The 23,210-nt window shown below is 39.4% G+C and overlaps 2 pseudogenes; both read left to right on the top strand.

The window, feature by feature from the left end:
* Window positions 1-7,098: 7,098 nt before the first annotated feature.
* LOC101547650 (60S ribosomal protein L27a-like) lies at window positions 7,099-10,578 on the top strand (annotated as a pseudogene).
* A 1,511-nt stretch (window positions 10,579-12,089) lies between these two features.
* LOC101547386 (dnaJ homolog subfamily A member 1-like) lies at window positions 12,090-13,140 on the top strand (annotated as a pseudogene).
* Window positions 13,141-23,210: the final 10,070 nt, after the last annotated feature.

Below are 23,210 nucleotides of genomic sequence, written 5' to 3' on the forward strand. Positions count from 1 at the left end.
ATGTCCCCAAGAGAGCCCCTCTACGAGCTTAATGTATCTCTTAATGTGTCCATACAAAATGACTAATATTATTGTGGCACTGTTGTGGCACTCTCGTCCTGTTGTACATCGATTTGTTCGAGCGGGTACCAGTAACAACTCTATTGTGAGACTTGTTTTACTGTTTTTTGCATATTGAATATGCCCTGAGGAGCTTGCCAGGCTCTGCCATGTAGGCAGGATACTCTCAGTAGCTTGCGGAGCTCTCCGAGAGGGACGGAGGAATTGAACCTAGGTCAACCACGTTCAAGACAAACGCCTTATCTGATGTGCAATCGCTATAGTCTAACTAATATTATTAAGAAGTAGAAATAACATGAATGTTTAAATGGTTGTTGGACCAAGGAAAGGAGAAGCACACCCCCAGATGGTATTTCCCCTTGAGCAGATCTCAGAGTATTTCTTTGTCTTATCAGAAGGAAGGTCTTTCATATGTTGATTGTGCCACCTCACTTCTGTGTAGTTGCTACCCCAAATGCTTGAAGGTTTGTCAGGAGACCAAGGCTGTGAGAAGCAGAGTGCATGAGGGACAGTGTGACACTGGAATGGGGCACTTAGTGAGGTTGGAACAGGTTCATGTGGAGAATGGAATAAACTGCCACTGGTCACCAACCACCCTGGCCCTCTTTTCTTTCTTCGTCCACCTATTGCCATTGGCAGTCCAAGGTGTAAGAAGCGGCTCCAAGACCATTGAATGCAGAAGGTGATAGAACGCAGCAGTTTTGAATTTATTTTTTGAATACACAGTTGAATCACGTGCAAATAAAATCATGATGCCTTGGAGTGTGTTCTATACACTTGAAAAAGGTTGATGATTTCATTTCATGATGATTCCACTCATGTTTAATATGTGACATTACAGCTAAAATTCATAGTAACATGGGACAACTCAAGAGGTTATTTACTTTTCAGATAATGGCAATAAACCAGGGACCGGGGGTTATAAAATATTTGCATACAAAATAAATATTCTAGTTCCTATTAGATATTAGACTTTCTAACAAGAAAGTTATAAAAATCACACTAAAATAAGTAAACCTTCTCCCTATGAGTCTGTCTAGTGTACCTTCTCACCACCGATATTCCCAATTTTCTCACCCATAAGTCACGTGGGATATACTTGATGTTACATTTCTTGATATTGCTCTAAAATTTTCTTCCTATCAAAGTAGAGCTCAGAGACATTGCACACAGTACCAATATTCTTCTAGAAAGCCTTTGGAGTATTGAATGTCATGCCAGACTTTCTGGAATATGTAATGGTGAGTAGAAAACTCAATCGATAGGTAAATATTAGATGACTGTGCTGATACCTAGCTGAGTCTGTAAAAAAAAGTCAGTGGTAGGTTTTGCGTTTTCAGAAAAAATATAACTTCTATAGGAGATAGAAAATGTAGCTTTAGTATTGATAGGATTCCTCCATTTGTTTCATAGAATATTTTCTTCACACTGTCCAAGGTGCCTGAGATAAGGGAAGAAGAGTTTCCTCTGTGAGTTCAAATAGAACATCCACGTATAGAGAGATCAGTACAGATTGGAAGAGAACTCTGGAAAATGTTATATAACCTCTCCAAATGGGTCAAAGGTAAGTAAAATATGACATATTACTTCCGATTTTCCCAAAATTTTAAGCATCTCTGAGGACAGGTCAACCCTACAGATAGTCAAGACTGATAGTCTGTGATTTCGGGGACTTGTTCTTGTACAATTTCGACTCACCTTGTGAGTCTCATGAGTCTGAGGGATATAAATTCCTTAGAATGGTCCCATCCTTAGTGTTGACAACATTGATTTTACGAAAATGGGATTTTGAGGACAAATTTTATTTTGGGGTAAATATCTCAAAATGGAGATTTGGGCTTCAAATAGGAAGATACATTGAGATGTCTGGAACTTGCACCCCAGTTAAAAGTGAATGTGCCGAAGGAGGAACACTGATTGGCTGTAACAGGCTGAGATATCAGGAATCCTAGACAATCACTGCTGAACAGTGAAAGGAATTGGAGGCAAGTTCTCATAGATGTAGACAACCAGAAGGCTAAAAACAAATAATCTGTGATCATTTATTTCATCTTGTTTAATGATGCTAAAAACCATGTTGGGCTGGAGCGGTAGAGCAGCAGGTAGGGCGTTCCCCTTGCTCGTGGCCTTCTGGGGTTTAATTCCTCTGCCCCTCTGGAAGAGCCCGACAAGCTACCAAGAGTATCTCACCCACATCAGAACCAGGCAAGCTACTCGTGGCCTATTCGATATGCCAAAATCAGTAACAACTCTAACAATGGAGAAGTTACTGTTGCCCGCTTGAGCAAATCGATGAGCAATGGTATGACAGTGACAGTAAGAGTGATAAGCCATGTTGTTCCAAGTAATTTAATTTTTAAAAAAGATATAATAAATTCCTATATGGCAAGAAAAAAATCTTTGTAACTTGCCATGTATTTGTATATAACTAAGCTCTACAATGGAATACAGTCAAAGAATAAAATCAATTTCTTAACTTCTATATTTTTCTTCTTTGCTTTTCTATGGACATTTCAGTATCTTATAATTGTCATCCACTTCACTTAATTTTGTCTCAATTATCTGGAATTTTTCAAAAGGAAAGATATTTTGATTAAATTCTATCATTTGATAGAGAATCCAGTCCAGAAAACAAAAAGAAAAAAAATTATCTGATACATGTGGACTTCCTTCACCCTCAGAGTACTGAAGCTGAAATCAAAATCTTAATATCCCAAACAACCCTGAATAGGTGGTAAGATTTAAATTTATTTCTGTCCTTTAAAAACTTAGACTCATCTACTGACCATGGCCTAACCTATGTAAATATCTATGCAAATACCACTATCTACAGTATATGGAACAAGATGATCATCTAAATGGAGATTTCAGATAACAATGTGTTAAATCCAATGATTAACTCCATATATTTTACACATGTGGCATTTTGTATGTATTGCCCATCAGGACCCGTCATTTAGTACCATGAACTTTATTAGAAAGTGTCAATGTAAGACAATGTGAGTTATCTCTAAATAGAGTGCTAGAAATGATGCTTTTAGTGCAGAGTCGCTAAATTAGAATCACAGAATGAAATAGTACCCTTAAAAACCATCTGGTACAGTGCTGGGAACATGAGCATAGCCAGGTATAGCTCTGGTAGGCTTTCCTATTGAATCAGACCTCTGGACTATTATTGCAGAGTGACACCCAGACTGGCAGAATTCTGGGAAGACAACTCCCAGAAAAATGAAAAAACATAAATGCAATATCTACCGAATAATGTCATCAAGATTTGAAATGTTTCAATATCAAGCTGTTTTTTTTTTCCTTTTGGTTTTGGGCCACACCTGGCTAGTCAAGTATCACCTCTGGTGGTGCTCAGGGGTCACTATGGGGTGTCAGGGATAGAATGCGGGTTGCACCATGTACTAGACAACCATCCTCCTTGCTCTACTATCTCTCCAGGCCCACAGAACAAGACTTTAAGTCATTTTTCAAAAACAATTTGTCCCTTCTTTAAGGAGAATGTTTTAAGGAAAACCAATTTTCTATTTTCCAACAGGAATCAATTGTTATCGTGCTCTACAAATCACATATAATGTATATACTCCTTTATGAGTATATAAGTATACTCTTTAATTCTGCAGTAATGTCAAATAAAAGGTGTAGGATGACATTACTTTGTCCTCTCCCCCCATTGCCAGGAGGAGCTTGTCCTGGTTTTTCCCCCAGTTTAGGCTTACCCCAGTCAAGGTGTTCCCGAATGTCTCCCATCCCGTTGTTTAGCTGTAATCACAACTCTATGCTATCTTCGCCAAAAAGAGTTAATCAGCTTCTTCCCCTAATCTGACTCTGCTAATTTGTAAGGTCAGACCTTCCTAGGATACCGAATTTATATATATTAATATTGTTATTCTCCTCCCCTTATGGCTTTTGAATAATTTACTTTAAATCAATGTCCATTTTGTATAGACACGGGAAGACAATATTATGCTTTTGTAACTTGAGACTTAATTGGCTTCGAGTATTATTCATAGCCAGGCATCTACTTTCTCCACTTAAGCCTCAGTTGCCTCAGTTACTAGCACCCCAAAAGCAGGGTCCCGACAAGGGACGGGATGGATCCAGGGCAAGCAGTGAAGTTATGTGCTACCCTGGCATCGAGATGGGCCTGGCCAAAGTGCCTAATTCTTAACTATAGGTTAAGAGCTTGATCATAGACAAATGCTGTCATGATCCAAAAGTAAAGATGAGACTAGGACCCTGCTAGGGATACGAAAGACTGATCTGGCCTGAGCACTGTAGTATGAGTTTGAGATGGCCCCAGGAGAGCAATTCTTTAAGCTTTAATGCATTTCTTATTGTGTCCACACAAAATGATTAATATTATGCATTCTTATATGTTTACTGGTTGAGGAGAGGAGAAACACTCTCATGGGACTCCACCCTTGGGTGGATCTTCCTGCTGAAAGAGAGTCAATCCTAGGAGAAACATCCCATGAGGGAAAGGAACCTTACCCTATTGATTGTGACCACACCTTTGTGTACGCCCCAAACCCCTCATGCTGGGGGGATTTAACTACGCTGTAAGAGTGGATTGGGGGGCCAGATCCAGAGATCCACTTTGACTGTGTGTGTACAGTTGCTTTGAGCAAGTTGTTTTACTTAGGAACAGAGAAACTCATTCTTAGCATATATGTACATTTTGACTCTTTTCTTTTTAAGTGAATTACCTTAAGATACACAGTTACAAAGTTATTCATGATTGAGTTTTAGTCATATAATGTTCCAACACCCTTCCCTTCACCTGTGCACATTTCCTACCTCCAGTGTCCCCAGTTTTCATCCTGCCATACTGCCATCACCTCCTCCACCCAGCTTGCCTCTACAGCTCGAACTTTTACTGTTTCTCTCTCTCTCTTTCTCTCTCTCTCTCTCTCCATCTCCCCGTCTCCCTGTATCATTCTGCCTCCTTTTCCCTACCCCTCTTCCTCTCTCTTTCTCTCCATATTTTTCCTTTTGGGCCTTATATTTTGCAATAAAGATACTCAAAGGTTATCACTACTTGTTTGCATCCACAGTGATCATCTCCAATTCTCATTGTCACCGTGGTCTCCACTGTGTCCTAACTTCCACCCTGAACTCCACACTGCCACACACACTCATGGCAAACTTCCAACCATAAATTAGTTCCCTGGCTCTCATTTCTCCTGTCCTTGGGTATTAGTCGCATACTATATTTTGCTTATATCCACAAGTGAGTGAAATCTCTACACTTTGTTCTTAAGTGAATACTGTTCTCTAACAAAACTCTGTAATCTTTATTATTTGACCTGAGTTTGTATTTACTATTGTGGGACATAAAAACCTGTCCTAGTATCACGGTATCACTGTCATCCCATTGGTCATCGATTTGCTCGAGTGGGCACCAGTAACATCTTGATTGTGAGACTTGTTACTATTTTTGGCATATCAAATACACCACGGAGAGTTTGCTAAGCTCTGCTGTGCAGGCGGGATACTCTCGGTAACTCACTGGGCTCTCTGGAGGAATAGAAGAATTGAACCAGGGTTGGCTGCGTGCAAGGCGATTGCCCTACCTGCTATGCTATCGCTCCAGCCTTTCCTGTCCTACTATCTGTTATTAAATGTTTTAGTCCTGAATGAATTCTCCCAAAAATTGCACAAGACACTGCAAGGGACATTCAATGGAGGATTGTTTCAGCATTTCCTGCTCAAAGAAAAGGTTTTTATTAACTAAGAAGAAATAACTGGTGGGAATTTACCTAGGCTGAGTAATTATTTCATAAAACTGAATCCATTGAAAAGAGGAAAACGGGTTAGTATATGTCCTTTGTAACTAAGTAACTTCCCGCTAAATCATCTTTGCTTTAGGAGGAATCATTTTTTGTGCTATTTGCTTAGAGTCTTTATAATCATTCATTTAATGCAAATCTATTAGATATATACTAAGCTTAGCATCTGGCTAGGTTATGTAAAAATATGTGAAGAAAGCAATGAAAATATCTAGTCACAGATTTTGAATGCTTTTCTTTGAACTGGATACGAGCATAAAGACATTGTGCTCTTTTTCTTACAAATACCACAAATCCTTTTTACAAAGTTTTTAAAAGCATGCTGACTATGTGTACAGATCAGAATCTTCACCAATACAGAAATAAGGCCTGAGAGGCTCACAGAAAGAGGCCTTTGGGAAAGTGAAGATGTGGGAGCCAGTTACCTCATCATAAAAGGAGACAAGTCCGGCCTCATAGTGCACAAAAACCGCTATATAGTTAACATTCTGCAGAGGAAGAGGAGTTAGGGGAGATGTAAGAGCTATATAGCCATCATCTTTGCAATGTCTGATGGCCCAGAATCCAGACTCAGGATCCCATCTCATGTCTTTGTCTCTTGACACGTTTTCCAGACAAACTCCGACATCCCATTCAGGTCCGCTTACACTATATATTCCAAAGTAATGTTTCCCTGAGGTGATGGTCTCACATCCCAGGACACAGGGTAAGTCTTTAAACCTAGTAGGAGTCTCATGCTTCACTTGGGGGGATCCGCCAGTTGCCTTTTTTTCATCCTCGTTCAGAAGTAGGTTATTGTGAGCTGTATCTGGATCTAGAGTGACTTTAACTGCAAATATTAAATAAATTAAAAACATTAGAAAAGAAAATGGCATGGTTACTTCATACTTATTACTCAGTATATTCCAAATATCAGCCCATGCTCAAAAGAAAAAATTGCTCTGATAGCCATTCTAGACATTTTATCAAAAGTCATTATCACCTGTCACTTGTCATCTTGTTGTTCATTGAATTGCTCAAGCAGGCTCCAGTAACGTCCCCATTTGTCCCTGTTGCGTAATCGTGTAGTACAATGGCGTATTGAGGACTCTTTTTGGGTCACAGGAATGAGATCCATTATTGTTACTGTTTTTGGCATATCAAATACATCACATCACAAGTAGCTTTCCAGGCTCTGCCGTACCAAAATTCATTATATAAAGTAAAATAGAAATCATATTGTTAACAAACAATGGTGAGGATGATAGAAGAGCTAGTATATGATTAATATTGGGCAGGACTATCATGTGGCATTATAAAATATCTGGTAATATCAGCAATATACTACTAAGGCTATAATTTACTCTCCTATTCTTATTCAACATTATTTCTATCTTTCTCACTGTAATATCAACAAAAGAACAGATGAACATATTTAACATCTTTCCTTACTCTCATCTCCTATGCCCTCCAATGTTTCCAAGTGACACTAACACAGAATCAGAATGGGGAAAGACAGATATTTAAATACTTGGTTATTGATACATATGATGCCATTAGGACACATGGGCAGTCAGCAACTTTAAGGATACACGCTCTTTGGTTTCTCATGAACCATAAGGGTTAGTACAAGATGATGTACCAAGCACAAATATCCACAAAAATAATCTGAGTAAAGAAAGAATAAACTAGGATAGTCATAGAGGTACTACCCTACAGAACAATTAAAAAGTAGAACATGATAACAGATTGAAACTAGTGACTTAGTCACGTGGTCACCTAATGTGATTAAACACCTTGATTAACACCAAGCAGGCCAGAAGCATACAGGAAATAAAGAATGCAGAAACACTCCTTAGCTGTACTTTCTCTTGTGTTTTTCTCCAGACCACTCCCCACCTTGTAATGCCTTGGCTATATGACCTCAGGATCTACAGGAAACCAGATTCCTTGCTTCTATCTTAGCTCTTTTTACTCAGCCAATGAGAGTGCTGTGGAGAATGTGTGAAACTAAGAGGTGGAGTGGCAGTCATTACTATGGAAGCTTCTCCCCAGTGCTCTGAGGGTCTGCACTTCTCTCCTCAGTCACACTCTCTCCTGTTCTTCAGATTCCTCCACCTGTATTTGAGGCCCAGAATGGTGAGGACTCCCTGACTATCTTTGCTCTGGGTGTTTCAGTGTTCTTAAGTCATTATCAAAATCTATTTTTTTAACTCACTTATGAAACTCTCCTCAATGAATTCTTTTTTTTTTTTTTTTTTTTGCTTTTTGGGTCACACCTGGCGATGCACAGGGGTTACTCCTGGCTCTGCACTCAGGAACTACCGCTGGCCGTGCTCAGGGAACCATATGGGATGCTGGGATTTGAACCCGGGTCGGCCGCGTGCAAGGCAAACGCCCTACCCGCTGTGCTATCTCTCCAGCCCCTCCTCAATGAATTCTTAATAGGAGTTGATGGAATACATTTGGATTTTTATTTTTGTACTTCGAATGGTTAAAAAATAGACATTGTTTGAAAACTCATCAAAATTGGCTAATGCAAAGAAAATCAAAAAAGTGGGGGGAAACATTCTTTTTCATAGAAGACATGCAGATAACAAAAAAGGATATAAAAAATGATCTCCATCATTTACTATCAGGACAATTCATATCATATAGCAATGACATATCATTTTATACCAGTGAGAAAAAAAACAGCACTATTGGGCAAATGTGGGAAAAGGAAGCTTCAATGACTGTTGCTGGGCAGCAGGTTTGGTTCAACCATTTTAGAAAATGGAGAAATATCAGAAAATAAGAATTAAGCTTCCATATGACACAGTTTGTACACTTCTGGGCACCTAAGCTAAAAGCCCAAAATTTCTTTTTTTTTCCCAGAATTTTTTTTTAATTTTATTTTTTTTATTGAATCACCATGTGGAAAATTACAAAAGTTTCAGGTTTAAGTCTCAGTTATACAATGCTCAAACACCCATCCCTAAACCAGTGCAAATATTCCACCACCAAGAATCACGGTATACTTCCCCCCTTTCCCCCACCTCCAAAGCCCCCCACCCCGCATGTGTAACTGGTAAATTTCAATTTACTTTCACTTTACTTTGATTACATTCAATATTTCAACAAAAATTTCACTATTATTGATTTGGAGTTCCTCCCCCCTAAAGTCGACCTGCTGAAAAGAAAGCATTTGGTAATTTGTTTTCCATTGCTGAGAATGAAGAGATATGAGGTCAGGAGGCCACACTAGCAGCAGCATAGTTTTGGATTTCTGTATTTTAGTATTTTAGTAACTAAGTCCAGAGAAATGTCTGCCAGGAATCGCAACATTGTAAGCTTGTACCTCTCAGCTACTTTATATTCCACATATGAGTGCGATCTTTCTATGTCTGTCTCTTTCTTTCTGACTCATTTCAATCAGCATGATACTTTCCATGTTGATCCACTTATATGCAAACTTCATGACTTCATGTTTTCTGACAGCTACATAGTATTCCATTGTGTAAATATACCAGTTTTTTTAGCCAATCATCTGTTTTCGGCCACTCTGGGTTTTTTCATATTGTGGCTATTGTAAACAGACCGGCAATGAACATCGAAATGCTTTTGTTATTTGGGATGTGGGCCAGTCTCTGTGGTGTGAGATGATATCTCATTGTTGTTTTGATCTGCATCTCCCTGATGATTAGTGATGTTGAACATTTTCTCATGTGCCTCTCAGCCATTCGGATTTCTTCTTTGGGAAAGTTTCTGTTCATTTCATCACCCCATTTTTTGATCGGGTTAAAGCCCTAAATTTCTATTGAAAAATACATTATCACTCCTATGTTCATTACAGCACTAGTAACAGTAGTGAACATCTGAAACAATCCAAGTTTCCAAGAACAGATAACTGATAAAGTATTTTATACACACAAGAGAATGCTGCTCAGCTATAAGATTTAATTATGCAATTTTCAGACTGAAGTCAACAGAAGGTGTAAGACAGATACAGAATAATTTTTCTTATATACGGAACATAAAAAAACTTTGTAAGAGAATAATATTAAATATGCAAAAAAAAAAAACCCAGAGTCTGTGATATGAGCTACATAACCACGCTTACCATGGTGGGAATATGGACAGATAGGGTTTGAGGACAGTACCTTTGTAATGAAGGGGATAGTGGAGGGAAATGGACATTTTGGTGGAGTGTGTGGAGTTGAAATGCTCTATGCTTGCAATCCTATAATTGACAGCATTCAAAATGACAACGAGTAACACTGAATCTTAAAAATAAATAAAATGCGGCATTTTGTCTCTCCGGCCAACATGCCGTCCAGACCCGAAAACTCAGGGGCCACATAAGCTACTGCCACTGCTGCATCAGCAAGCCAGGAAGCACCCTGGAGGTCGGTGTGACGCTGGTGGCATGCATCACCTCAGGATCAACTTTGACAAATACCATCCAGGTTACTTTGGGAAAGTGGGTATGAGGCATTATCACTTAAAGAGAAACCAAAGCTACTGCCCAACTGTCAATCTTGACAAACTGTGGACCTTGGTCAGTGAGCAGACACGGGTTAATGCTGCCAAAAACAAGACTGGAGCAGCCCCTATCATTGATGTGGTGCGGTCGGGCTACTACAAAGTTCTCTGGAAGGGAAAGCTCTGGAAGCAGCCTGTCATCGTGAAAGCCAAAGTCTTCAGCAGAAGAGCTGAGAAGATTAAGAAAGTGGGAGGGACCTGTGTCCTGGTAGCTTGAAGTCACCTAAAAGAAGGATCATTAAATGCTACACTGCTTTTCTTTTTAAAAAATAAATTGACCTGACACCATGCACAAAAGTCAGATCAAAATGGATTAAAGACCTCAACATTAGACCACAAACCATAAGGTACATTGAAGACAAGGTCGGCGAAACCCTCCACGATATTGAAGATAAAGGTATCTTCAAAGGTGACACAGAACTAAGCAATCTAGAAAAAACAGAGATCAACAAATGGGACTACATTAAACTAAAAAGCTTCTGCACCGCAAGAGATACAGTGACCAGAATCCAAAGACTATCCACAGAATGGGAAAGGATATTTACACAATACCCATCAGATAAGGGGTTGATATCAATGGTATATAAAGCACTGGTTGAGCTCTACAAGAAGAAAACATCCAACCCCATCAAAAAATGGGGCAAAGAAATGAACAGAAACTTTACCAAGGAAGAAATACGAATGGCCAAAAGGCACATGAAAAAGTGCTCTACATCACTAATCATCAGAGAGATGCAGATCAAAACAACCATGAGATACCACCTCACACCACAGAGACTAGCACACATCCAAAAGAACAAAAGCAACCGCTGTTGGAGAGGATGTGGGGAGAAAGGGACCCTTCTTCACTGCTGGTGGGAATGCCGACTGGTTCAGCCCTTCTGGAAAACAATTTGGACGACTCTCAAAAAATTAGATATTGAATTCCCATTTGACCCAGCAATACCACTGCTGGGAATATATCCCAGAGAGGCAAAAAAGTACAATCGAAACAACATCTGCACATGTATGTTCATCGCAGCACTGTTTACAATAGCCAGAATCTGGAAAAAACCCGAATGCCCCAGAACGGATGACTGGTTGAGGAAACTTTGGTACATCTATACAATGGAATACTATGCAGCTGTTAGAAAAAAGGAGGTCAAGAATTTTGTAGTTAAGTGGATGGGCATGAAAAGTTTCATGCTGAGTGAAATGAGTCAGAAAGAGAGAGACAGACATAGAAAGATTGCACTCATCTATGGTATATAGAATAACAGAGTGGGAGACTAACACCCAAGAACTGTAGAAATAAGTACCAGGAGGTTGACTCCATGGCTTCGAGGCTGGCCTCACGTTCCGGGGAAAGGTCAACTCAGAGAAGAGATCACCAACTACATTGTAGTCGAAGGCCATGTGGGGGAAGGGAGTTGCGGGCTGAATGAGGGCTAGAGACTGAGCACAGCGGCCACTCAACACCTTTATTGCAAACCACAACAGCTAATTAGAGAGAGAGAAAACAGAAGGGAATGCCTTGCCACAGTGGCAGGGTGGGGTGGGGGGGAGATGGGATTGGGGAGGGTGGGAGGGACACTGGGTTTACGGGTGGTGGAGAATGGGCACTGGTGAAGGGATGGGTTCCCAACTTTGTATGAGGGAAGTATAAGCACAAAAGTGTATAAATCTGTAACTGTACCCTCACGGTGATTCTCTAATTAAAAATAAATAAATTAAAAAAAAAAGAATCCAAATGAAGGGGAGAAGTTTAAACAGATTTCTCAAGCTTAGGAAGTGCTCTCTGATGCAAAGAAAGGGGTTTTACATGACAAAGGAGGAGAACAGGCAATTAAAGAAGGTGGAGTAGGTGGTAGGTTGGCTCCCCCATGAACATCTTTGATATGATTTTTGGAGAAGGAGGAAGGATGCAGAGAGAAAGGAGAGATAAAAATGTTGTTCATCAACTCTCTGGAACCTTAGAAGATTTATATAATGCTGCAACAAGAGAGCTAACCCTGCAGAAGAACGTGATCTGTGACAAATGTGAAGGCCACGGTGGTAAGAAAGGAGCAGAAGAGTGCTGTCCCAATTGCTGAGCTACTAGAATGCAAATACATATTGATCAGATCCAGCCTGGAATGGTACGGCAAATTCAGTCTGTGTGCATGGAATGCCAGGGCCATGGGAACAGACCAGTCCTAAGGACAGATGTAAAAGCTGCAATGGAAAAAGAAGATTCTGGAGTTCACATTGACAAAGGCATGAAAGATGGCCAGAAGATAACATTCAATAATGAAGGAGACCAAGAACCCAGACTGGAGTCAGGAGACTTTATCATTGTTTTAGATGAGTAGGACCATGCTGTTTTCACTAGGCGGGAGAAGACATTTTCACGTGTGGACATACAGTTGGTTGAAGCATTGGGTGGCTTCCAAAAGCCAATATCTACTCTTGCCAACAAAACTACAGTAATCACTTCTCATCCAGGTCAGATTGTGAACTGCGGTGATATCAAGTGTGTGCTGAATGAAGGCATGCCAACTTACCATAGACCATATGTAAAGGGTCGCCTAATCATTGAGTTTAAGGTAAACTTTCCTGACAATGGCTTTCTCTCTCCTGATAAACTCTCCTTGCTGGAAAATCTCCTTCCTGAGAGGAAGTAGAAGAGACTGATGAAATGGACCAAGTAGAACTGGTGGACTTTGATCCAAATCAGGAAAGATGGTGCCATTACAACAGACAAGCCTATGAGGATGATGAGCACCATCCAAGGGGTGGTGTTCAGTGTCAGACCTCTTAGTGGGCCAGTGAGCTACACACAGTGCTGTCATTTCACGTGCAGTAGTGAATGAGTGAGGCTATCAACAATAACACTCACTACTCGCAGTTGTTTTGTTTTAAAATTCAACTATAGTAGTGTTTTAAAAGTTAAATGAAGAATAAACTCAAATACGAAAGCTCTAAATAACTAAGTAAAATGCACAGAACAAATATGTATGCATGATAATTGAAGTAGTACATCAAGTATGCTACTTCTTTATATGTTATATAAATATTTATATCCAGCGCTGAAGTGACAGTAAAGTGCTTAGAATCCTTTTGCAAGTGGCTGACCTGGCTTTAATCCCCAGCGTCTCAGAAGGGTTTCCGAACTCATCTAGGAGTGATACCTGAGCTAACAGCGAGAATTGGAAAAACTAAATTTTTTTCTTTTTTTTTTCTTTTTGGCTCAGACCCGGCATTGCACAGGGGTTATTCCTGGCTCATGCACTCAGAAATTCTCCTAGCGGTGCTCAGGGGGACCATATGGGATGATGGGAATCGAACCTGGGTCAGCCGTGTTTAAGGCAAACACCCTACCTGCTATGCTATCACACCAGCCCCGGAAAAAATTAAAATTGTTTTAGAAAAAATATTCAATGTTTAAAACAAAATGTTTTATAAAATAGTATTTGCCTCGTTAATATATGATGAAAATACTGCAATGGTTTCATCTCATCTAGAGGAAGAGTGCAATATTGTCATCAGGAGATCTGGTTGAACACTAGTTAGAGTAATGGAGAAAAACATTATCTGCAGAGACACACTTAACAGCATTCAACTCTTTTGGTAGGTGAGGAGGTCTGAATTATAAGAAGCTTTTCCCTCACCTAAATAGGAATTGCTTACATCATCACCCCAGTTGTTTCATGATGCTCTTAGAGAATAAAAATATGAATTTTCTTCTGTGAAACATGTGGAGTAAAGCATGTCTGAACTCAGAACAGTTTTTATGTCATAAATGCAAAACAATGTCTCTATACTCTAAGCATATGGACACACCCAGTGCTAAATCAGTGCTCATCTCACCTGCACTCCTACAACTAATCTAAGTGAAATAAAGACAAAATACTGTCCAATGAAAGCAATTTAGTTTTGGTCACTGAGGCTCTCAAACCAACAATGGCTGTAATAATCCCCCTCTGTGGGCAACTTTGTATAACAACTTTCAGGCCCAGAGATCTACCATGCACAAGTTATAGTGAACTTATACAGTAAAATTAATGGGTTCCAAAAGGAGAGAGAACAAAAGGGAATGCCCAGCCACAGAGGCAGGGTGGGGTGGTGGCCGATGGGGTGGGTGGTGAGAGTGATACTGGGATCATTTGTGGAGGAGAATGGGCACTGGTGGAGGGATGGGTAAACTATCACTGTATGAGTGAAATGCAAGCACAAAAGTTCATAAGTTTGTAACTGCACATCACAGTGATTCTCTAATAAAAATTTTTAAAAATAATGGGTTTCATGATTATTATTATAATTTATTGTACGCAGTGCTAATGATGCCATCAGATTAGTCCTAGAGACTCTCGCCTTTTGATCTCACTTTGAAGAAACAATTGACCATGTGCAGAGGCTCATGCACAAGCACTTGAGAGTTTCTTCAGGAAACACAGGGAGGCATCTGGCCTGCAACTAGCAGAGAGCTAGTGCCGGGGTCCCACATGCATCATGAAGTGAATTCTGCCAACAATCACAATGAGCTTGGAAGCAGATTGTGTCAGTTTCCAGAAAAAACCACGGCCCAGCAGTCATGTATATTGAAATTTGTTAGACTCTGTTTAAGATTCCTCTGAGCTGTGGTCATTTTACTGAAATTTGTGAGATATTCTTTTCATCTGTTTTGGGAAAGGGAGGGAGTTGATACCACACCCCACTGTGTTCAGGACTTACTCCTAACTCTGCACTTAGTGGCCAATCCTGGCAGAACTCAGGGACCATACCAGATGCCAGGGATCTACCACAAGTTGGCTCTATGCAAGGCAAACACTCGACTAGCGATACTATTCTCAGGACTGAAGCTGCATTACTATTAACTACTATGTTTTCATTAAATTAAAAACAAAATTTTTCAGAGCAGTTCTTATTTTATAGCCTAACAAATCATAAAAATATATTCGTTTTCAAAGTTTTTTTTAAGAAAATTTATTCGTAGGTTACAATGAAAATAGTTATGAAAAGAAGTAAAAACAAAGAAACAGGAAGTTTTTGACTAGGTAGCACTAAGTTTTCAAATGGTTTAAATCTTTATTGTGTTACCTGGCCTAGCCATAAAACCGCTGACAGAACAGACTTCACTTCACTTTCTACAATTACTTTGGGAATTGAATGACATAAAATTATCATTATTATTCATAACTCTTTCTCCATGATTTGCACAAAGACACTCCACTGATTATCAAATGACACCCATATACAGGTATGTGTATCAAAAATAAACATTTATTTTAATTCTCTACACGTGCATACATTTTGAAGAAACAGGGCAGCAGGCCAATTGTCCAAATTCCTCACCACACTCACTGTCACTGTAGTCCCACTGTTCATCGATTTCCTTGAGCAGGCACCAGTAATGTCTCCATTGTGAGACTTGTTGTTACTGTTTTGGGCATATCGAATATGTCTATACAAAAAGGACTTTGCTTTAAACTAAAGCATTCAAAAGACATACGGAGAGGATAAGGCAATATTTTACTCATAGATATAAAATCACAGATTTCTTAGGAATCTGACCTTACAAGTTAATGGAGTCAAATTAGGGGTAAATGGTGATAGACTGGTTGGGGAAGAAAGCATGGAGAGAAGTTTACAGATAAACACAGTGGAATGGAAGTGCCTAGGGAGCACTGGGATTAACTTGTTTCCTGAGGCAAGAGGAACAGGATATACCAATGTTGTCCTAAAGTGTTTAGAGCACAATTCTAATCAACACAGAGGAATGGAAATGCTTCAGGAGCACTGTGATGGGTATTACCAAATATACCTAAATTCTTTGTGGCAATCCCTTGGCAATCAAAGGACAAGCCAATGTTATCCTACATACATGCTGCTGGGAGTTGTTGTCATGACCCTACCCATGACTATTAAATTGAGAAAAGAAGGAAATACACTCAGAAAACATTAAAAACTCACACGAAGAGATCAGCACAGATCTCTTGAAAAGATATCTTGAAAAGATATCCTATAAGCCCCCTGACTTGTTAAATTTGAGTATAGACTTGGATTAAATCAATGTTACCAGAAAAACTCTGAGCTTCTCTCCTGTGCAGTCTGGTCAATGCAGAAATAGACCTAAGTGTGCAATTGTAGAGGTTGTTACACTATCCTCTGCTTATCCTCAGCACTTTTTGAATATGAATTTCAACTTCAGACATCTTGTTCCTCACAAAGATTAGTTTCTGAGGATGGAAATTGACCGTCCAGACCCTGCATTGTGGTAAATTCTGGGACATCTGTCTACACCTCAAACAGAAAGTACCTTGAGATGTTTAAAGCTTGTACAATAGTCAAGATGGATCTAAGGAAGGAAACAGCTAATTCTGCTTTTCCTAACTGATATTTGGACCTCTCAACAATTACTTTTGAGTTGTTAATAAAGAGGAGTTCAATTCTCATAGTTGTAGCCAAGTAGTAGTATTAAAAGAAATAATTTGGGGAGAATCAATTTAGTGTAATACAGTAGTACTATCACAAGGGTTTTAGATTAGCTTAAATTTTAAACATTTAAATTTATTGTCTCATTTTAATGACACTCATCTCATTTGTTATTTACTGTGGGTGCTGGTCTAACTGGCAGTTCAAACAGAAAAGAGATCATAGCTGCAGAAATTTTTCCTGGATATTATCTGAGAGAGAGAAAACAGATGTTATTTCTCATGCAAATTACAAATAAACAGACAGAATATGAGGAAGTTTTTTAAATACTTTACCAATAACCTAAAACCATCACAAATACTTTGTTTCCAATTAAATGCTTGTAACTAAGAAGCAACACTTAGGAATTAGGGCTGAAAATGAAGAAGATTCAGTGGATTCATATTTGACTAATGAAAATCCTTCTTTATATTAAATCTACCCTTACCTCCAAAGAACAATAATATCAGTTCAATGTAGCTAGGGAGATCCCTCTAGGGTGACAATGTAACATAAAACAACCATAAAGGTCGATTCTCTTATCCTCCCTATCTGAGGGAAGGATAATTAGTCTGAGGGGAGAAATAGGGTAGGTCCTAGATCAGAGAAGATGACTCAGAAAAAATGAATCTGCAATGCAGACTCCCTAATAAGAGCCCATAACCAAATACCTTCACCAGTTATGAATAGAATGGATGATTGAAGCCTTAGCCTCTAGGAGTGATTCCTGAGTGCAGAGCCAAAAACAAGCCCTCATTTAAATCCAAATATCATTTTTTTTTCCAAATGAGCTGGTTTAATTTCAGATGGTACAGAATAAGGGATGGACCAGACACTTGAGGAAAGTACACTTTGGCAGGGTCTGGGCTAGGTTTACTGACTTCAGTGCTACAGTAAAAATAGCTGAGAACCAGAGAATGAGAAGCCTTATGAATTCTTTCTCTTCTTTTAAAAAAAATTTTTTTTACAGAAGTTTATTCTTAAGTGCACAACAGGTTCCAAAACACTTCATTCTAGGTACTGCTGGCAACCGAGGTTACACAGGGAATCCAGATGTTTAATCAGTAATAGAATTAAAGATCACCATTATCTCCAGCACAAGAAACAGCTTACTTTTTGCCAGACTTCTTAGTTCCACCAGGGGGCCCTTCCCCATGGCCTTGGCTTTTAGTTCCTCGAGTTTCTTCTGCTCCTCCTTCTGTTTCTGCTTGAATGCCTTATCTTCCTAGTCCATTTCCTTGGCCTGTTTCTTGGGCTGCTTCAGGGCCTTCTTCTTGCCACCTTTGGGGCCCGACGTGACACCTGCCGCCCCTCACCCAAATCCAAATACCATGATCAAAAAGGCAATGGCAATGTAATGAAACCACCAGAAGTTCAAATCTCTTTCATTATGATAACAGCTGGCAATGCTTATTTGGACATAGAACTTCAAGCAAGGCACTGTGGAGAATATCCACATATGACCCCTTCCCACAGTCATTCAGAGTTCTTTATCCTCTAGAGAAACTCACAGTCTCTTCTAAACATGCTCCTTTCTTTGTCTTTCCTTATAATTAAATTATTTCATTTAAAGCAAACAAAAATACAGTGATAACAGCCTTTAACCTGTGTACACTTTAAATAGTTGACGATTCCATTTCATGGGGATTTCATTCATGTTCAATAAGTGACATTGCAATTAATATTTATACTAAAATGGGACAAAGAGGTTATTATCCTTTGAGTTTATGGTAATAAGCTGTAGGTCAAGCGCTTAAAGTGTTCGCACACAAAATAAATATACACATTCATATTTAGACACTAGAGTTTCTAAGAGGCATAGTATGAAAATGATATTATAATAAATAAACTTTCTGTCTATGAGTCTGTCAAGGAAACATAAGTAAACTTGTTTGCCTAATAATCCTCCACATAAACACTCCTGTACCATCTGGGAAATACTTTACTTTATTTTTAATTTCTATAAATTTGTTCATGGTGATTTATTACATTCAATATTGTAGCACAAATCCCACCACCACTGCATCTTCCCACCACCATTATTTCCTATTTTCCAAATCACAACACATTGGGGTAATTCTTGATGTCCCATAACTTAATATCCATCTAAATTTTCTTCCTATCAAAGTAGATCCAGAAACATTGCACACAGTACCAATATTCTTATAGAAAGAATTTGGTGTCTTGAATGCCATAAGAGACTTCCTGGAAAAAATAGAGTCCAGAAACTTCATCACTGGAACATTCCATTACATCTTATGTCCCCACTCCCCTTTCCACCTAAATTCATAGAGCACTTATAAGTTCAAGGTGTCTGTCACATCCTACACAGAAAAATTATATATATGTGTATATATATATATATGTTGGTATGGAACATAGCATTTCATGGGAATTTTCTCTAAAAACTAGCCTTTCAAATTATAAATACAACAGATCCAAACTCAGATAATGATGGTTTCTCAGGGAATGATTCTCAGTGTCTAGGATACTAACCATATGACTTAGTGCCATTAACCACACAGTGTTTATGCCTTAATGAAGCTAAGAAGTTGTAGAAGCAGCAATCACATTTGTCTGTGGGCTACTTGGGGAAACAGTCTGGGAATTTGCCCTTTTGCAAATTTGCAAGTTTTGAATCCAATAACCTCCTTCGTCAGAGGATCCCATACTAGACATTGTTCACTACAAAGATCCTCTTTGATGAATCCATGCCATGGTCTTGAGACTGATTCATTGAAGTGGTGGATGTGGGAAAATCCATTTTACATTTTCAATCATCAATGGAACTACCAGCGCACTTATAGTACTTAGATGAAAGAGTGCAAAAGAATGGCAGGAGCCATAGCACAATAGATAGAGCATTTTCCTTGCACGCATCGTACCTGCGTTCAATCCCTTACATCCCATATGGTTCCCACACCACTGACGAAGTCATTCTAGAGCGCAGAGACAGGAGTAGCCCTTGAGCATCACAGGTATACACAAAAAGTAAAAACTAAAAATAAAAATGTGCAAAGTATTTCTATAAGGGACTAAACCTTCAATCTAGCTAAAAGAAGGTCACTGACCATACATTAGAAAAAGACACAAGAACAAGTTGGGGGAAGGGTATCAATCATTAAGGCTGCCCAACTTTATCCTCAACTAGCCCTATGAAATATGTTTCATGATAAAGTCTGACAGTGAGTATGGGCAGGTGAGACCAGAGTTATGAAACTATAGTCAACTTTCTCTCAAGGAAAAATTCTTTGATTAGAATCTGTCAATTTGAAAATATTTATTATTATCAAACAGAGAATCCAGGTCCTCAAAACCATAGACTATTATTGAATATGTGTGAGCTCCCTATACTTTCAAAGTTCTCTACCTGGAAGCTGTCAGTGAAATAAAGAACTTGATCTCCTAAACAACCCTGAATTGCTGGTAAGATTATTAATTTCTTTTTTGTCCCTTAGATACTGAGATTCATCTGCTGACCATAGCCTATGCTATTTACATCACTATACTCTTTTCAGAGAAAAACTGTACATGGGGCAAGATAATCATCTAAAAGGAGATTTCCTATAATAATGTGTTGAATCCAATGACCACTAACATAGTTTGGCACATGTGGCACATTGTATGTAGGACCAATCAGGAGGTGTAGGTTCATGCTATTAAATCTATGAGAAAGCAACATCAGAAGGACAGTTTGTGGTGTATGAAAGAAAGGGCTGAACTGATGGTTTTTGTGCAGAGACTCTGATTTTGAACCATAAAACCACACTGCCCCCTAAGCACCATATAAAGTAGTACAGGGGCGCTTATCATTGCCAGGTAAAGCTCCAGGGAGTGGGCCTTTCTCTTGAGAATTCCTGGATCTATTATTGCAGAGAGTGACATCGGACTACAGAAGAATTCTGGAAAGACAACTCTAAAAAAATGAGAAGTGCTGAAATACAAATGGTATATATAATAATGTTATTATGATTAACTTTTAAATATTTCAATGTCAAATGCCTTTTTACTCTCAGTTTGAGCCACACCTGGCTGCAGTTAAGGACCACCTCTGGGGGTAGGAAGAGAACTGGATGGGGTGGCAGGTCCATGCTCTACTATTTCTCCCGCCTCGCAGTATAAGTTGTTGAGAAATTTTTCAAATACAGTTTCTCGCTTCTTCATGGAGTACATTTTAAGGTGAGCCAATTTTCTTTTTCCTCAATAGCAGTTAATTGTTATTATGCTCTTCACTGTAGCACTGTCCTCCCGTTGTTCATCAATTTGCTTGAGCAGGTACCATTGTGAGACATTTTACTGTTTTTGGCATATCGAATACTCCACGGGAAGCTTGCCAGGCTCTGCTGTCTGGCGGGATACTCTTGGTAGCTTGCCGGGCTCTCCGAGAGGGACGAGGAATTGAATCCTAGTCGGCCTCATGCAAGGCAAATGCTATACCTGCTGTGCTGTCAGCTCTATAAAAACAATATAATGTGTATATATATATATATATGTGTGTGTGTGTGTGTGTGTGTGTGTATACACACTTGTATGAGTAGATAGATATGCTCTTATATTCTCCATTACTGCAGAAATGCTCTGTGACCTTTTCTCCGGAACAGTGTGTTGTTCTGCAACAGGCCAAGTCCTTTACATAAATGAATGTCAAAGATTATGACAACATCCTGACTGCGGTCATGTGGATGCCCTGTACTGCATCTGGTGTTCACCATTTCAAAGGGTTGTGTGATGTGCTCCAATTCTTGAGCTCCTCTTGAATTTAACATCCAGGTACAAGAATGCATCATTCGAATCTTAGCATTCGGGAGTCCCCTCTCCACTCCAGGATCCAGCAGGAGCATCAGCTTTGCAAACACAAGTGAGACACTTGCCATTCTGGGGCTTCTCTGTACCTCAACTCGAAATGTCCCGTTCCTTATTTTCATTTTACAGGGTAGCCTCAGCTCTCTCCCCTCTGGAGAAACCCAAATCTTCTCTTGAAAACCTGTTTCTCTCCCCTGCTGATTATCCTATTGCTATGGGGAGGCTGGAGGGAGAAAGAGAGAGGCACGCAGATGTCTAGGTCATTTAGCTGATCATTTTACAACTTGCCAACACAAGGAACAGACGCTCAGAAAATCAAAACAGATAAAGAGGAGACACAGAAAACATAGAAGGGATGCAGGAGAGGAGATTTCTCTTTGATCCTTCACATAGGCGTGTCAGAGAACAGGAAAAGCACTCTGCCTTCTTCCTTTAGGGGACCCTGAAAATTCTGAAATCAGTCCAGGTTATTCCTTTATGTCAAGTGCAGAAGAATTTTCTTTTCCGTTGGCAGCGTAGGCTGAGAAGAGACAAACAGGTCCCCATTCTTGGTGGATCGCCTGCAACTTCCAGCATCTTGGCTGAGCAAAGGCTCAATTTACTCTGCCACATGAGACCGGAAATTTTCTGGGTCAGTCAATGGGACCCTTGAGGAAAAAGCAATATTCAGGGCTGAAGAGAGAGTACATCAGGTTTAGTTCTCTGCCTTCACACAGCCCAGAGTTTGATCCCAAGAGCACATATGTGTCCCCAACTCGCAACAGATTGATTCCTGATGCAGAACCAGGAGCACAGCTGTGTATGGGCACACCCTACCATTGCACATGCTCCTCCTCCAAAGGGAAAAAATATTCTGCACCTGTGTCTCCTCTCCTTATTAATTCACCCTAATTCTATCACTGTTTGATAGTAACCCTAAGTGTTTTAGGCTTCATCAATCAATTGCCCCTTTTCCTGGCCCAGAGAAGCAGCAGTGCTCTGGTGAGAACCTCTAATCCCCAAGTTTATCTTCAACCTTTCCTTTCTATTAGTGACTAAGTGAACACTTCTGGTAATTTCGGACTTAGTATTGTCAGTTAACTACTTGCTTTTCTATTTTCCCTATATTTTTCATTTTATTATAGAGCAATGTTGTTCATACAAACACAGAAAGATCGTTCATGCTATGTTCCTAATATCTGGTTGTTGATTGACTCAGATATATCTACTCTTGGGTAGCCATACTTGATTTAGGCTTTGGTTGCCATAGTTCCTAACATCCCACAAAAGGAGGCTCTACTATGGGACTCAGATAGACCCAGGGCAAGCAGATTCCATACCCTGACATTGAAACATGACAATCTAGAAAGCATAAAAGCACAGTCTTAATGTGTTTAATTAATTATTAAATCATGCAAACCATCAGGATTTAATAATCAGGACATCCAAGTGGAAGATAAGCTCTCCTGTAGTGGGGTCCTAGTCTGGGATTTCCAGCAAAGCCCAGAGGGCTTTCCCTAGGTGCCTAGGGAACTAAGTCTTGGAATCTATATCTCTTTAGTGTATTTATCTAGATAACTTCAAGTATTATTAAGAAGTAAACTTAATTTTTTAATAGAACAGATGAGAAATGGA

This window comes from Sorex araneus, chromosome 2 (assembly GCF_027595985.1).
Source record: "Sorex araneus isolate mSorAra2 chromosome 2, mSorAra2.pri, whole genome shotgun sequence".
NCBI classification, from domain to species: Eukaryota; Metazoa; Chordata; class Mammalia; order Eulipotyphla; family Soricidae; genus Sorex; species Sorex araneus.